The sequence below is a fragment of the Staurois parvus genome, unplaced genomic scaffold (genome assembly GCF_062004578.1).
Source record: "Staurois parvus isolate SC_StPar_1 unplaced genomic scaffold, SC_StPar_1.0 ptg000636l, whole genome shotgun sequence".
Lineage (NCBI taxonomy): Eukaryota > Metazoa > Chordata > Amphibia > Anura > Ranidae > Staurois > Staurois parvus.
This window is the reverse complement of record NW_028318432.1, coordinates 1,012,333-1,027,439: the sequence shown is the minus strand read 5'-3', so window position 1 is coordinate 1,027,439 and position 15,107 is coordinate 1,012,333.

The window sequence follows — 15,107 nt, the reverse complement described above, 5'->3', positions numbered from 1 at the left end:
ATTCCACAGCATCGCCTGATCTGCGACGTTGCAACAAGGTGGAATTCAACCCTACACATGTTAGACCGCCTTTACGAGCAGCGAAAGGCCATCACCGATTTCCTTATGTTACAAGCGGATAAAGGTACTCCCCTGTGTAACTTAGATGTCAGCCATTGGCAGCTCATGCGTGACACCTGCCGCTTGCTCAGGCCCTTTGAGGAGGCCACGCTATTCGTGAGTCGGCAGGACTATGGGATGAACGACGTCATTCCTCTGTTGCACGTCCTGGAACAAATGCTGTTAACAATGGCTGGTCAGGATGCGGTAGACGTGGCGCACAGATCTCAACGCCACATGACCCCTGTGGGGGCAGGACAGGAAGAAGAGGAGGAGGTAGAGGAGGACATTTGTGCTCAGGAATTATTGAGTGAAATGGGTGGTTTTTCCACTCAGCGGACAGGAGTGGAGGAGCAGGAGCATCTGGTAGAGGAGGAGGAGGAGGAGACAGAGGACCCAGACGCACCGTGGCAGTATGCTGTGGAGATGGAGGCAGGGAGTCCCTCGCATTCCTTGGCACAAATGGCCCATAGCATGCTCGGTTGCTTGCGTAGCGACAGCCGAATAATAACCATCAGACAGAGGGATGACTTTTGGCTGTCCACCTTGTTGGACCCTCGCTACCGGTCCAAAATGGTGGCCTTTTTCACACCTGCTGAGAGGGAGGCCAAAATTACGTACTATAAAAACCACCTATGTAGTCAGTTGGTCTCTGCCTTTGTGCGCCAACGTCCATCCTCAGACACTGTGGGCCCTGTGCGCTTGCGTTCCGCTGGCATGGCAGCAGGGGAGGGGTGGGGTGGTAGGAGCAGTGGCAGCTCCACCAGCAGCGGCTGCCTCAGTCTGCAGTCGATGATGAGTAGCTTTCTTCACCAGCGCAGTGAGGAAACTACTAACCAGCCGCAGCAGCAGCAGCAGCATCAGGTGGACCTGGAGCAGGAGCTCAAACAACAGGCTTGGGCCTACTTGGACAGCACCCTGCCAACCGAGGTAGACAATCCCCTTGACTACTGGGCAACGAAACTTGACCTTTGGCCCCAACTAGCTGAATTTGCCCTTGAAAGGCTGTCATGCCCGGCCAGTAGCGTGGCATCGGAGCGCGTGTTTAGTGCGGCAGGAGGTATTGTAACTCCGCGGAGGACACGACTGTCCACCCAAAGTGTGGAGAGACTCACGTTTGTGAAAATGAATCAGGCGTGGATTAGTCTGGATTTCAAACCACCAGTTCCTGACACAACTGACTAAATCCGCCATGAATCATGCCTCAAACATGTGCCACTTTCAGGTCTCCTCACACACTGCTGGTGTGTTGAATTTTTTGACATAGGGTGCTGGCAGATTACGGGCCTCCTATAGCTGCTGCCAGGCCCCTAATCTGCCATAGGCCCCTATATACCGCCTCCTCATGCTGCTGCCAAGTCCAGAGTCTCTCATGGGTCCCTGTACGGCCTCCCATTGCTGCTGTCTCCATCGCCACACTCTGCCATGTGCCACATTCAGGTCTCTTCACACTGCTTGTGTTTTCAATTTTTTGACATAGGGTGCTGGCAGATTACGGGCCTCCCATAGCTGCTGCCAGGCCCCTAATCTGCCATGGGCCCCTATATACCACCTCCTCATGCTGCTGCCAAGTCCAGAGTCTCTCATGGGTCCCTGTACGGCCTCCCATTGCTGCTGTCTCCATCGCCACACTCTGCCATGTGCCACATTCAGGTCTCTTCACACTGCTTGTGTTTTCAATTTTTTGACATAGGGTGCTGGCAGATTACGGGCCTCCCATAGCTGCTGCCAGGCCCCTAATCTGCCATGGGCCCCTATATACCACCTCCTCATGCTGCTGCCAAGTCCAGAGTCTCTCATGGGTCCCTGTACGGCCTCCCATTGCTGCTGTCTCCATCGCCACACTCTGCCATGTGCCACATTCAGGTCTCTTCACACTGCTTGTGTTTTCAATTTTTTGACATAGGGTGCTGGCAGATTACGGGCCTCCCATAGCTGCTGCCAGGCCGCTAATCTGCCATGGGCCCCTATATACCGCCTCCTCATGCTGCTGCCAAGTCCAGAGTCTCTCATGGGTCCCTGTACGGCCTCCCATTGCTGCTGTCTCCATCGCCACACTCTGCCATGTGCCACATTCAGGTCTCTTCACACTGCTTGTGTTTTCAATTTTTTGACATAGGGTGCTGGCAGATTACGGGCCTCCCATAGCTGCTGCCAGGCCCCTAATCTGCCATGGGCCCCTATATACCGCCTCCTCATGCTGCTGCCAAGTCCAGAGTCTCTCATGGGTCCCTGTACGGCCTCCCATTGCTGCTGTCTCCATCGCCACACTCTGCCATGTGCCACTTTCAGGTCTCCTCACACACTGCTGTTGTGTTGAATTTTTTGACATAGGGTGCTGGCAGATTACGGGCCTCCCATAGCTGCTGCCAGGCCCCTAATCTGCCATGGGCCCCTATATACCGCCTCCTCATGCTGCTGCCAAGTCCAGAGTCTCTCATGGGTCCTTGTACGGCCTCCCATTGCTGCTGTCTCCATCGCCACACTCTGCCATGTGCCACATTCAGGTCTCTTCACACTGCTTGTGTTTTCAATTTTTTGACATAGGGTGCTGGCAGATTACGGGCCTCCCATCGCTGCTGCCAGGCCCCTAATCTGCCATGGGCCCCTATATACCGCCTCCTCATGCTGCTGCCAAGTCCAGAGTCTCTCATGGGTCCCTGTACGGCCTCCCATTGCTGCTGTCTCCATCGCCACACTCTGCCATGTGCCACTTTCAGGTCTCCTCACACACTGCTGTTGTGTTGAATTTTTTGACATAGGGTGCTGGCAGATTACGGGCCTCCCATAGCTGCTGCCAGGCCCCTAATCTGCCATGGGCCCCTATATACCGCCTCCTCATGCTGCTGCCAAGTCCAGAGTCTCTCATGGGTCCCTGTACGGCCTCCCATTGCTGCTGTCTCCATCGCCACACTCTGCCATGTGCCACATTCAGGTCTCTTCACACTGCTTGTGTTTTCAATTTTTTGACATAGGGTGCTGGCAGATTACGGGCTTCCCATAGCTGCTGCCAGGCCCCTAATCTGCCATGGGCCCCTATATACCGCCTCCTCATGCTGCTGCCAAGTCCAGAGTCTCTCATGGGTCCCTGTACGGCCTCCCATTGCTGCTGTCTCCATCGCCACACTCTGCCATGTGCCACTTTCAGGTCTCCTCACACACTGCTGTTGTGTTGAATTTTTTGACATAGGGTGCTGGCAGATTACGGGCCTCCCATAGCTGCTGCCAGGCCCCTAATCTGCCATGGGCCCCTATATACCGCCTCCTCATGCTGCTGCCAAGTCCAGAGTCTCTCATGGGTCCCTGTACGGCCTCCCATTGCTGCTGTTTCCATCGCCACACTCTGCCATGTGCCACATTCAGGTCTCTTCACACTGCTGGTGTGTTGAATTTTTTGACATAGGGTGCTGGCAGATTACGGGCCTCCCATAGCTGCTGCCAGGCCCCTAATCTGCCATGGGCCCCTATATACCGCCTCCTCATGCTGCTGCCAAGTCCAGAGTCTCTCATGGGTCCCTGTACGGCCTCCCATTGCTGCTGTCTCCATCGCCACACTCTGCCATGTGCCACTTTCAGGTCTCCTCACACACTGCTGTTGTGTTGAATTTTTTGACATAGGGTGCTGGCAGATTACGGGCCTCCCATAGCTACTGCCAGGCCCCTAATCTGCCATGGGCCCCTATATACCGCCTCCTCATGCTGCTGCCAAGTCCAGAGTCTCTCATGGGTCCCTGTACGGCCTCCCATTGCTGCTGTTTCCATCGCCACACTCTGCCATGTGCCACATTCAGGTCTCTTCACACTGCTGGTGTGTTGAATTTTTTGACATAGGGTGCTGGCAGATTACGGGCCTCCCATAGCTGCTGCCAGGCCCCTAATCTGCCATGGGCCCCTATATACCGCCTCCTCATGCTGCTGCCAAGTCCAGAGTCTCTCATGGGTCCCTGTACGGCCTCCCATTGCTGCTGTCTCCATCGCCACACTCTGCCATGTGCCACATTCAGGTCTCTTCACACTGCTTGTGTTTTCAATTTTTTGACATAGGGTGCTGGCAGATTACGGGCCTCCCATAGCTGCTGCCAGGCCCCTAATCTGCCATGGGCCCCTATATACCACCTCCTCATGCTGCTGCCAAGTCCAGAGTCTCTCATGGGTCCCTGTACGGCCTCCCATTGCTGCTGTCTCCATCGCCACACTCTGCCATGTGCCACATTCAGGTCTCTTCACACTGCTTGTGTTTTCAATTTTTTGACATAGGGTGCTGGCAGATTACGGGCCTCCCATAGCTGCTGCCAGGCCCCTAATCTGCCATGGGCCCCTATATACCACCTCCTCATGCTGCTGCCAAGTCCAGAGTCTCTCATGGGTCCCTGTACGGCCTCCCATTGCTGATGTCTCCATCGCCACACTCTGCCATGTGCCACATTCAGGTCTCTTCACACTGCTTGTGTTTTCAATTTTTTGACATAGGGTGCTGGCAGATTACGGGCCTCCCATAGCTGCTGCCAGGCCCCTAATCTGCCATGGGCCCCTATATACCGCCTCCTCATGCTGCTGCCAAGTCCAGAGTCTCTCATGGGTCCCTGTACGGCCTCCCATTGCTGCTGTCTCCATCGCCACACTCTGCCATGTGCCACATTCAGGTCTCTTCACACTGCTTGTGTTTTCAATTTTTTGACATAGGGTGCTGGCAGATTACGGGCCTCCCATAGCTGCTGCCAGGCCCCTAATCTGCCATGGGCCCCTATATACCACCTCCTCATGCTGCTGCCAAGTCCAGAGTCTCTCATGGGTCCCTGTACGGCCTCCCATTGCTGCTGTCTCCATCGCCATACTCTGCCATGTGCCACATTCAGGTCTCTTCACACTGCTTGTGTTTTCAATTTTTTGACATAGGGTGCTGGCAGATTACGGGCCTCCCATAGCTGCTGCCAGGCCGCTAATCTGCCATGGGCCCCTATATACCGCCTCCTCATGCTGCTGCCAAGTCCAGAGTCTCTCATGGGTCCCTGTACGGCCTCCCATTGCTGCTGTCTCCATCGCCACACTCTGCCATGTGCCACATTCAGGTCTCTTCACACTGCTTGTGTTTTCAATTTTTTGACATAGGGTGCTGGCAGATTACGGGCCTCCCATAGCTGCTGCCAGGCCCCTAATCTGCCATGGGCCCCTATATACCGCCTCCTCATGCTGCTGCCAAGTCCAGAGTCTCTCATGGGTCCCTGTACGGCCTCCCATTGCTGCTGTCTCCATCGCCACACTCTGCCATGTGCCACATTCAGGTCTCTTCACACTGCTTGTGTTTTCAATTTTTTGACATAGGGTGCTGGCAGATTACGGGCCTCCCATAGCTGCTGCCAGGCCCCTAATCTGCCATGGGCCCCTATATACCGCCTCCTCATGCTGCTGCCAAGTCCAGAGTCTCTCATGGGTCCCTGTACGGCCTCCCATTGCTGCTGTCTCCATCGCCACACTCTGCCATGTGCCACTTTCAGGTCTCCTCACACACTGCTGTTGTGTTGAATTTTTTGACATAGGGTGCTGGCAGATTACGGGCCTCCCATAGCTGTTGCCAGGCCCCTAATCTGCCATGGGCCCCTATATACCGCCTCCTCATGCTGCTGCCAAGTCCAGAGTCTCTCATGGGTCCCTGTACGGCCTCCCATTGCTGCTGTCTCCATCGCCACACTCTGCCATGTGCCACATTCAGGTCTCTTCACACTGCTTGTGTTTTAAATTTTTTGACATAGGGTGCTGGCAGATTACGGGCTTCCCATAGCTGCTGCCAGGCCCCTAATCTGCCATGGGCCCCTATATACCGCCTCCTCATGCTGCTGCCAAGTCCAGAGTCTCTCATGGGTCCCTGTACGGCCTCCCATTGCTGCTGTCTCCATCGCCACACTCTGCCATGTGCCACTTTCAGGTCTCCTCACACACTGCTGTTGTGTTGAATTTTTTGACATAGGGTGCTGGCAGATTACGGGCCTCCCATAGCTGCTGCCAGGCCCCTAATCTGCCATGGGCCCCTATATACCGCCTCCTCATGCTGCTGCCAAGTCCAGAGTCTCTCATGGGTCCCTGTACGGCCTCCCATTGCTGCTGTTTCCATCGCCACACTCTGCCATGTGCCACATTCAGGTCTCTTCACACTGCTGGTGTGTTGAATTTTTTGACATAGGGTGCTGGCAGATTACGGGCCTCCCATAGCTGCTGCCAGGCCCCTAATCTGCCATGGGCCCCTATATACCGCCTCCTCATGCTGCTGCCAAGTCCAGAGTCTCTCATGGGTCCCTGTACGGCCTCCCATTGCTGCTGTCTCCATCGCCACACTCTGCCATGTGCCACTTTCAGGTCTCCTCACACACTGCTGTTGTGTTGAATTTTTTGACATAGGGTGCTGGCAGATTACGGGCCTCCCATAGCTGCTGCCAGGCCCCTAATCTGCCATGGGCCCCTATATACCGCCTCCTCATGCTGCTGCCAAGTCCAGAGTCTCTCATGGGTCCCTGTACGGCCTCCCATTGCTGCTGCCAGGAGGCAGCAGGGTCGCAGCAGTGTCAGTGGAGGCAAACGGCCACGGAGTAGAGCACCAGCTCCACTGCAGCCTACCACCACGGCCAGTAGTGGTGCCGGTGTGCACGGAGGAAGTAGCAGTCAGCCAGTGAGGAGTAGAGGAGGCAAAGTTTCCTACTCTGCGGTGTGGCAATTTTTCGTCAAGCCGCCCGAGGAAGTAAACGTAGCCGTATGTCGACTATGTGGCTAGAAAGTCAAGCGTGGCCAGGGGGCCCATGTTGGGACTACAGTGTTGCGTCAGCATATGCAGCGTCGCCATTCGGTGGCCTGGGAAAACCGTGATAAAGATACGGCGGTTCTGCCTGCCCCAGCCCAGGGTTCCATTTTGTCATAGGGTGCTGGCAGATTACAGGCCTCCCATAGGTGCTGCCAGGCCCCAAATCTGCCATGGACCCCCGTACCGCCTGGTCACGCTGCTGCTGGGCCCACAGTGTGACCTGGGTCCCTGTACCGCCTCCCATTGCTCCCACTCTGCCATGTGCCACTTTCAGGTCTCCTCACACTCCTGCTGGTTTCCATTTTGTCATAGGTTGCTGTATGGCCTCCCATTGCTGCTGCCTCCACCGCCACACTGTGGCTCCAAACACTGGTTTTGGCCCCGTGACTGGCCAAATGAGTGAAGTGTGCAGTGATTCTAAGATCGACGGCACTCATCTGCATGTCATACTGAGTGACAGTATTATTTCTCTTCCCCAGCAGACTCCAAGGGCATTTAAATTAAAGGTACAGTGTTCTGCACTAATATTAAGTCTCTCTGAAGCCTAGAAACACCCTTTTTTAAGTTAAATTCACAGCGAATTTATTCGACTCGAATCGAATATTGTCCACGAATTCGCCGAATCAGTCGAATCAAATTTTTCATTTCTTCGCTCATCTCTATTTGTTACTGTAAAATCCCTTTCTCTGAGTCATTAATGGACACAGTTCTTCTCATTCTTGACCGTAGAGTTTTATAGAGCCACCTAAAGGAGTAGGACACTAGGCAGAAAAGAACACTGCACCACCTATGGGCAGTCCTAGCTGGTATGAACCCCCTCTATGCTATAGGCAAGCCAGTTGGTCACAAAGTAGTATAAGAAAAGCAGAAGAACCAAAAAGATCCCCCACCCTGGAAACAGGGATGAGTACCTGTCCATGGACTTTGTGGCCTTGTGAAAACTGGAGTGCTTGGCCCCACCTGCAGGAGCCTTGAAGTGCTTGTAACCCTTGTCTGAGGATTCAGGGGAAGGAAAAAGCCTCTTGTGCAGAGAATGAAGGACCAGACTTACAACACTGTTCTTTCCTATTTTTAGATTGTGAGAGGAAGGTACTGTTGCCACTGGTAAGGTTCTTGATGAAGTCATCCAAGGTAGAACCTAAGAGATGTTGACTTTGGAACAGTAAGTCCGCCAGGGCCTTTTTTAGATGTCTGTTCAGTGGACCAACACTTAAGCCAAAAAGCTAGCCAAAGCACTACTACCAAGATGAAGAGCTTGGAGAGTAGCAGGGCTGCATCCGGGGATGCGTCACTTATGTACTTAAGGCCCTGTACTGCATACACCAGGTAAATCTGTCCTGGCACAATCAGTAAGTGTCTGAGACATCAGGGCCATGGCCAACACAGGCCGCAGTGCTAAACCTGCAAAGGTAAACATAGTGCGGGTGACCGATTATGCTTTACGGTCTGTGGGATTCTTAAAGGTGGGCAACTCCTCCACCGGTATCATGGTAGCTTCATTTAACCGAGATACGAAGACATTCAGAAAAAGGAGGAGAGCTTCACTTTTATAGTGGGCCGCCTCAAAGGGGTAACGTACCAGAAAATGCTTTGGAACCACAAAGGGGAGATTCAGATGTTCCCACTCTTTGTAAATAAATGTATCAAAATATGCAGGTAATGAAAAACCTTAGCGGACCTAGCCAGCTTGTGAGTACCAAAGAGAAAGGCCATCTCATCAGCAGCCCCAGAAGTATTCTCAATTTTCAACGTCTCCTGCACAGAGGTAATCAGTGCAGCTAACAGTGCCTTTTTTTGCATGGCAACAGTGGCAAAGGACTCATTCTTGCAAATTGAGGAATCAGGGATAATGACATACGGTACAAAAAATGGCCACTGCCCAGTCTACAACTGGCCTTCACAGCAAGGAGCACATGGAAGGGCATCATATCATACGGGCCTGCAGAGAAAGCCGGGACCACAGAGGCTGAGCATGATTCGGGCTCAGAAGCCTCCGAAATGGCGGGTGAGGGCAGAGGACACTTCTTGCTACACCTGAAATCCACATCCACCAAGGCACGAAGGCTTTGAGGACTGCTAACAGTGCATCTAATGGAACAGAAGCCCCAGAGGAACCCACCGCCTCCAGGGGGGGTTTGGGAGGGGTAGCTTACACCTGAGACTTCATAAGGAACCCAGCACTTCTGAGGGAATCCCACCAGGCACCAAAGACATCAAAAACACTCATGAGCAGTCACAGCAGAGAGGGGAGCTACCCCAGAAGGACTCATCACTGACCAAGAACCCAGCTGCTGTGGAGGAGCACTGTGAGCTGTTCGCACTGTGCTGAGTCTGGAGCTTGCATGTAAAGCATGCTAATCGGTCCTGAGCTAACAGGAAAACAACCCCTTGTAATGCAAAGGAAGCACTGGGTGAATGTATGATGACACAGGAAAAGGGCCACCACAATTTCCAGCAAAGTGAGGTCGCCCAAAAGTAACTCAGGTCTATGTGGAAAGGACCGTGCCAAAAAGGCCGACCGCCAGTCCCCAGGAAAATGGCAGCTGCCAGTCCAAAGGAAAGTAGTCACTGCAACACACATATATGGGCACAGCAAAAAAAGGCTGTTAGCGCATGTCTCCAAAAGACAGGCTGCCACCCCCCCATTGTCAGGAGCTAAGGGCGAGAAGCCCCTAACCCGCAGGTACCTGCACCACATCCCAGATAGCAAGACCCACTAGGAGGGCAATGGTGTCAGAGGAGGGAGGTGCTGGAGACCATACTGGCAGCCAGACAGGCCTGGAGGGGAGGAGGAGAACCCAGCAGGGCACACCTTCCCAGGGAGTATTCACGCCTCAAGGGAGGGGGCATCTACTTACTGATCCACGGATGAACACCGCCAAGACATGTCTGCCCCCCCACCGGAGTGGGAAGTGCTGTCGGCTAGGGTAGCAACAGCAAAAAAAAAAGAAAAGAATCCTTAACTCTTGTCCCTGTCTTAAAGGCTCATTCACACTTTCTTTGATCTAAGAAGAGAGATTCACATTTAACCCCTTGATATCCACACTATCACGTCGCAAACTCATGCATTGTGTGCAGGCTCAGGAAGCTTGCAGAGTAGCTCCATTCACTTGAAGTGACAGCGGGTATAATTCATGCCATGAAACACAGCAAGGCAGCAGCATGTGTACACCCCCAACTGCTGCGTCTGCACATAAAGGGGAGTATTAAAAACACAGCTCAACTGTGGGGTGTTACCACCTTTCAAATGCTGATGTGAATGAGCCCTAGAATGAAAAAAATAAAAACATACTTATTAGACCTTGGAGTCCACCAGCATTGTCTCGCTTGAAACATAAGTATTCTCTTTTCTGCTCTTCACCAGCACTGTCATCTTCCATGGAGATCCAGCCTATTCCCAGACATGCTGCCCTACTGTGCCAGGTCTGCAGAGACCCCGAGGGGTGTCTGCAAATGTGCCAGATTCCCTGAACATGTGCAAGTCACACCACTGATCTTTGCCAGTTCTCTAGCCTAGACTGTGCAGCGCATGCGTGCATTCACATACTCAGTGGCTTGCAAACTGCTCCGGGAATGGCAATAAACAAGATCTTGTGCACATGTATGACTCATGTAGCATGTTTTCGCATGCATCAGGACCTACATCATCATCCTGTCCTTCACCAGGATTAAAGACACAAAACAAAATAATTTTAAAAGCTGTACCATAACTTCATGAAATGAAATAAACAAGTCCCATGAATAGAAGACGAAGATGGGCAGAAGATTGAAAGGTCTGCCCCCTCCATTCATACACTGTGTTTCATTCATAGACGCTATTGTACAGCTTCTATGAATGGAGGAGCTGGGTGGAAAGGGCCGGCATAGTTGGGCACTCTTGATGAAAGCTTGTCTCCCCTCACTCAGCTCTATTAACCCCTACGGAAAGATTACAACGACGGTGGTATCGGGGGATGAAGATTTCAAGGAATCCAGGAACCAGCAGCACAAGGGACACAATGTATTGTCTCTTTTGATACTTTTTTTTTTTTTATATTGACTAAACTTAGGCTTTACATGCATTCCAGAGAAGCTCATTGAAAGACAGCATGGGAATGCACAGACTGAAGAGAAAGAAATAAGACATAGCAACCATATCTGATTTGGATGCCTCTTACTGAGGTGCTTTATTGGGGTTAATAAATAATAATAATCAACCATAACAATTACAATATTTATACATAGAAAGACACACAAAGGCATGTCAACTGGCATTGCAAAGCATGTAAAAGCACGCAATGAAGCACATCAGTTTGCACTGAAATTTGCTGAGGTACATTGACAGCTTTTGGTGAAATACTCACCTTCTATCTAGAGCAGTCCCCCGTAATTCCTTTCCACTTACCACTAGATGACATTCCTCATCCAGGTTGAATGATAGCCCCTGTCAATCAATCCACTTTCCCTGAGCCCAAGCTGTTATGTACCCACCCCCTTAGGGCGATGTCTCCAAACCACACCAGTACAACTGCACTGAATGGCACTCAATATAAGAGCATCATTAGGAGCAGGAGAAAGAAGATGAAGAGGAAGGACCTGTGATGATGGGACTGGCCAGAAGACTCCTGGCCTGAAAACTCCTGGAAAAATAAGGCTGCCACTTCTGATGTCCTCTAAAAATACTCTTTGCTTTGGTGGTATACTTTTACTCTCTTGTTTTAGTACCTACAGTCACTAGTTATGCAGAAATAAACTTTGGACATGTCCCTATCTTTCCTTATGTGTTCATTAGTTTTAGGTGATTGAATAACAGATGAAGACCCAGCATCTAGCATTCCTGGAGGAGGACAGAATGGATGGGTCCTTGATAGATTTACTCTTTTTAGAAGGTTCATTGACAGATTTTCAGAATCCTTGGCTCTAATCCACATTTATTCAGTACTTGTTTTTCCTCTTGAATACCCTGGAAAAAAGTAATGTCAGGATTGTGCAACATAAACTGCCATCATGTTTCCCCTTTACATCTACAATTATTGCATCATTGTAATGTTTCCTCTTTATGCCTACAGCCATTGCACCATTGTAGTATTTTTGAACTTTAGGAACCATGCAAAGGGTGGAGTAGTGTTAGGCTGTACTGGATAAACTCAGTAACAGCAACAGCGTGAGCAAGTTTAGTGATTAGTGTTCATTCATAAGTCTTTCCCAAAGCCTTGTGCACATAGACATTTGCTTGCATCTTAGTTGCTTCTCTTCCCCATACAAGTCAATGATGAAGATCTGATAAGACGTGGAGGTCTGTAATAGCCTGTCAAATGCTTTCTGAAGAGTGATCCGAGCATGGATTGCTCTGCAGAGAGCAACTCAAATGTACACAAGCCCTAAAGGAATAGAGGCTAATTACTTAAAAGTTAGTGAGTAAATTGAAGTTGTGTTTATGAATATCCCATTGTGTGTGATAGATATAAAAAATGTGACTGGGTTGCAAGCAGTTTGAAAACTGTTCAAGTAAGTCAGGTTCCGGACCAAGCTGGCGTGACGGGAGTGACTTTTGTGGGTGGGGTGACCCCTGTCTCAGCTCATGTTCCTCTTATGTATAAGCCACCCTGTGCCTGTTAGGGGTACAGGGTGGAATGTCCATTTTTCACTGCCAAGTGCTGCATTACATTATTCTATTGTGTCTTGCTGGCCAGCAAACTATTATGGGATGTATGTGTTTCTGTATTGTCTACTGCCAGGTGGTTATCCCTTTGTTCTATTATGTGTCTTGGTTTGGTGGGGGGTGTTTCCAGCCCCGATGGGTCGGCCTGCTGATGTTTTTCCTGTTCCTGGTTGTATTTCCCCGCCCTGTGTATATATCTCGTGTTTGTGTTAAAATAAAGCAGTTGACTTCCTGTCTTAAGAAGAGTCTGGTGCTGTCTATTTCCTGTATGATCAGTGGTGGTGTCCGTGGATGGTGTTCGGACAGGGAAGCGAGAGTATAACAGAAATACCCTAGCGCAGTTGGGGTCCGGTTCTGTTACAGCTGGGTTGGGTAAAGTTAATTTCTGCATTCTGGATTTGTAGGATTTTGGAGCTACCGCCAGCCCACTAGTGATAGAAATTAGGGGGAAGGCTGGAGCTAAGGAGGCCGAACAGGCTGCCATTCCAGTTACCTGTATGTGCTGTGTGTTCCCACTGCTGATTTGTTCCTAAGCACTACTACTGCTGATCATCCGGGACCCTGCCAGCTATGGAACATGCCACCTACTCAGGATTTTGCCGCCACTAATTGACTAACACCTGAGAAGGGTTAGGAGAGATGGACTGTTTGCACTTGTATCATGTTTGCACTAAGTAATCAGTAAAGCCTGTTAGACTTTGTCCGTAAGCTTGTTCTGAAGGTATTCCCAAAGAGGTGCATAATGGGGCTGGTGTATTGAAGAACCAGGCCTCTAATAGCACTAGAGGAGTATGAAGAATCTACAGTGTCAAGTCAGTACAGTATGCTGAAGAACAAGGTTGTTGCCATTGGTAACACGTCTATGACACTAGGCAACCAGTCCAGATGAGGTATCTGGGTGGAATGAGGTGTCCTCTGGTATCGAAAGGATTGCTATTTTGGCTCCCTTCCTGTGATCTGCCTCCCATAGCCACTGGGAGCAGACCAGCCTTGTGAAGACCCTCGTTCTGACTGTATCATATGGGAGGTAAGGAGTTAGAACAGGATATTTATTAGATTGGTGCTATGTGCCTGGTGGGATCCCATTGTTACTGGAAGTGAGATAATAGAGGTACACTGTCTTGTGGAAGTGGTGTGGCTCTACCAGTCACTCCAAATGCAACATATAATGGTCATTGTATGTAGAACTATGTGACTGCACTTTATTAAAAACTCAGCTTCATTTTACATGGAGTGCCAGCTCCTCTTCAAGTCGGGGAACTGCCTTAATGTTAGACATGACTTCAGTTCCTGCCTAGTCCTGGGCATTGATGAGCGTGCCTAGTACCCCTAGTGCATGGACATGGTAGGCCCACAATGGGCAGGACAGTGGCTAAATAATTAACACTAGGGTCATCAGTTTAATTCTCAACGTCACCACTACCTGCCTGGAGTTTGAATGTTCTCCCTGTGCCTGTGTGGGTTTCCTCCCACACTTTAAAGACATGCTGGTTTGTTAATTGGCTCCTATCTAAATTGGGACTGATGTGAATGTACATTATAAATGTAAAGCGCTGCATAAACTGGTGGCTCTATACAGTATGAGTACCTTAAATAAATAAATATGGTGTAGTCAGTAAAATCCAACCACCCTTCAGGGTATTTAAAGTCAACTCTGTTACACCTAATTTACTATCACATACTGTGTGTGTATATATACTGTGTAGTATTATAATAAAGTGAAAGCAACTGGGAACAACAGAAACTCAGCCACGAAGTGGTAGGCCACATAAAATGACAGAGCCTGGGTCAGCAAAGAAACTCCACAGTCTTTGGTTACTCACATTCTCCAAGCCTGAGGCACACCTCCAGAAAAAAGGAATGTCCAAACATTCAGCCTTTCAATGATTTTACTGCAGTCAAAGTATAATGTACAGTTCATTATAACCCGGCTTTTATTTCCACTCCTCCAGACCCAACATATATATTCTACGTAGTTCTCAAGCCTGAGGCCCACATCCAGATGGTTCTGTGGACCATCTCCACCTATCAGGTGCTCCTGAGGCCCACCCTCAGAAATAAGGGATGCCCACATGTTCAGCCTTTCAATTATTTTACTGTAGTCAGAGTATAATGTACAGTTCATCACAACCTTTTGTCTCCACTCCTCCAGACCTGACATATATGCACCATATTGCCAAATGTATTGGGATACACCTCCAAATCATTGGATTCAAGTGTTCCAATCACCTCCATGACAACAGGTGTATACAATCAAGCACCTAGACATGCAGACTGCTTCTACAAACATTTATGAAAGAATGGGTCGCTCTCAAAACTCAGTGAATTCAAGTGTGGTATAATGATAGGTTGCCACCTGTTCAATAAGTCCATCCATGAAACTTCCTTGCTACTAAATATTCCATGGTCAACTGTTAGTGGTATTATAACAAAGTGGAAGCAAGTGGGAACAACAGCAACTCAGCCACAAAGTGGTAGGCCATGTAAAATGACAGAGCGGGGTCAGCGCATGCTGAAGCGCACAGTGCGCAGAGGTCACCAACTATCTGCAAAGTCAATAGATCAAGACCTCCACAC